The sequence below is a fragment of the Gekko japonicus genome, unplaced genomic scaffold (assembly GCF_001447785.1).
Source record: "Gekko japonicus isolate JY-2015 unplaced genomic scaffold, Gekko_japonicus_V1.1 scaffold2346, whole genome shotgun sequence".
Lineage (NCBI taxonomy): Eukaryota > Metazoa > Chordata > Lepidosauria > Squamata > Gekkonidae > Gekko > Gekko japonicus.
The window spans coordinates 36,490-39,555 of NW_015170961.1; the positions used below are offsets into that span (position 1 = coordinate 36,490).

The window sequence follows — 3,066 nt, forward strand, 5'->3', positions numbered from 1 at the left end:
GCGTCCTCAGGGAAAAAGAGAAGTGGGGGGGGGGGGGACCTTCACTCCATTAACTTAGCTTATTCCCCTGGAGTAATCGGGGCGGTGTTAAACTAAGGGCCTCGCATCTCGATTCGAAAAGTCTGGCTGGGCGACCGAGGAAGAACTGGATTTACAAGGAAACAAACAAAAAAACCTGCCTTCTAAAAATATTTCCATTGATGACAGCGAGGCCTTTGCTATGGGGAGGGAAGGCTTTGTGGAGTCTTGGCCCTCTACGCCAGCCTCCGGGAAACAATACACATATATCCACTAATTCATTAAAAAGAGAAAGCGAGAGCGATCAACAAAGGCTAAGCTACTTTAACTGCAATGGAAATTTACACGGGGGGGGCACGAAGAGAAGGGGGAGCGCTGAAGCTGTAAGGCCCGGTTTCTCGGATGACCCCACACAACAGCCTGCGAGCGAGCGAGAGATTGAAACATACAAATAATAAACTTGAACCGGGCGTGGGGGAGGGGGGGGGAGAGACTTCGCTTTTCCCGATTGCAGGGGCCGAGGCGATGCATCTCGTTATTTATTTCCTCCTTCTTCCTCCTGACCTTGGTTGTTATTAGACTAGACTGAACCCCCGGGTCGGGTGGTTAAAACGATTCCCTGACATTATTGTTCTAAGAGTCTGTTCAAAGACGTTGCAAACCAGCGATTCTCTGTGGATTATGATTTTCGCTGACAGCAACATTAACCCGGAGAGGGAGGAGTGTTTGGCAAATCCTTTTTCCACAAAGGGGGGGGGGATTGTCCACACGTACATATCTATTCGTGTCTTTCCTTTTTGTTCCTTTGACTTACACTCGGCTGGGTTTCCTTTCTGCACTATGCTGAGAGGAGAGAGGGAATCACGTCCTCTCGGCCGCGGGGGTGGGGGAAGGAGGACGCAAGAGTTGAAACACATAAACAAGCATTCTCTCTCTCTCTCTCTCTCTCTCCGTTTAGAAAAAAGCTTCTAAGTATATTCGCTTTCCCTGGTCGATCACAAAGTTTGCTTTTAACACTGCCCCTTTCCCCCACCCAAATCAATACCTTAGTTTGGTCGGAGCTTTCTTTTTTTTTTTTAAACACATACAGAGCATTTGATGAAAGCTTGAGATTTTACAAATCCATGCCTTCAAAATGCATCTATGACATGAGCACATTGTTGGGGGGGTCACTTTATAGATATTACGGTTGTTGTTTTCTTTTTCTTTTTTAAGGAAACTAAACAAAATCAGGTTTCCTTCGATGAATTGTTTTCTATAGAGACTTCTTGGTGCATAATATATACATATTATATACAGAGCATTTTTACTGGACCTCATATGGGATTGTTACGATGCAACTAACCCACGGTTTAGCCTGGACGGGTAGCCTCAGCTCCCTCTGTCTTGTTGCATCTTCACAAACATTTTCTTCATTTTCTGTTGTCATCGCACATGCCTGGCTGTTGATTTTTTTTATTTTTTATTTGGTAAGGAGCCGCAGAAGAAGGAGCCAAACAAAACCAAAACTCCACTTACTTTTGTTTTCCTTCTCGATTTGCTCCAGGTAGCTGGCTGCTTCCAGCAAAATCTGCACATTCTGTAGGAAAGTGTTGATCTTCTCCATGGAGTCTTCACTGCTGGTGTTGAATATGTCACTGAACGGGCACCTGGACATATTATCTGCCACTGGCAGTTGCTGCTGCTCCTGCTGCCCTCGAGCAGGCTCCACAGCATCATCCTCGCATTTGAATTCCTTCCTCGGCCTGCCACGTTTCCCCATTGCTTCTGCAAATGGAAACTTTGAAATTTTTAAAGCCCTTTTGGCCGACTTTCTGTTTCTCTCCTCTTGTTGCAGTTTGTGTGTGAGTGTGTGTGTGTGTATGTCTAGGAGAGATTGAATGAATCAAGGGACCTCTTCATTCAAAGACTCCGGGCAGGTCCTAGTGCTCGTTGATTTCTTTCTCTCCCTCTCCCTCAAAGAAGGTGAATTTAACAGTCTGTCATTCTTTCTTGCGTTCTGTTTCCAAGAGCCGAATGTGTTCGCCTCAAAAGACATTGTATAAACCTCCCATCACAATAAACCCATAGAATTTCAGACTAGAATATCACTTTTTATTTTTAATTCTATTAATCATTGGTTAAGATGCTGAACTGCAGGCTGTGGAAGGTCGGTAGTTCAGCAGTTCGAGACCCGAGTGTCCCGCATGACGGAGTGAGCTCCCGTCTTTAGTTCCAGCTCCTGCCAACCTAGCAGTTCGAAAGCAAGAAATTGCAAGTAGATAAATAGGTACCACTTCAGTGGGAAGGTAACAGCGTTCTGTGCGCCTTGGTGTTTAGTCATCCCGGCCACATTACCACGGAAACGTCTTCAGACAGCGCTGGCTCTTCGGCTTTGAAACGGAGATGAGCACCGCAACCCTGGAGTCGGATTCGACTAGCTTTCGAGCAAGGGAACCTTTACCTTTATATGACAGTGTGGTGCAGTGATCAGGGTACCGGGCTGGAAGACCTGAGATCAAATATCTCCACTCATTGGAGGAATGTGGGCCGCTCATTCTCTTTCTCTCAGCCTATGTCAAGGTTGTTGTGAAAAACAGGAGCACTGTCTATACCTCTGCACTTTAGAGGAAGGACGGGATAAAATGAAATATTAAATAAACTCAATAGCAGTCCCACATAAAACTGATTAACATACATCTATTGCACATACATGAACACAGAAAAATTGTTTGTGACTGACTAGGCCAGTGGTGGCGAACCTATGGCATGGGTGCCAGAGGTGGCACTCAGAGCCGTCTCTGTGGGCACGCATGCCATTGCCCCAGCCAGGCCCAGACCATCATTAAAGTGTCGAATTCTCTGCCAAATAATTTTAAGGAAATCAAAGCATTTGGGATTGCTTTCCTTACTTTGTTTGGATCATCTTAAGTTAACGTATGAGTTGTTTTTTCTAAAGTAAATCCTCAGTACTCAGGTTAAATTGCCGTGTTGGCACTTTGTGATAAATAAGTGGGTTTTGGGTCACAGTTTGGGCACTCGGTCTCTAAATGGTTCGCCATCAATGGA

At 45.4% G+C, this 3,066-nt stretch overlaps 1 pseudogene; it reads right to left on the reverse strand.

The window, feature by feature from the left end:
- LOC107116905 overlaps positions 1 to 1,750 on the reverse strand; it is a 16,857-nt pseudogene extending 15,107 nt beyond the window's left edge.
- Between the last annotated feature and the right edge of the window lie 1,316 nt (positions 1,751 to 3,066).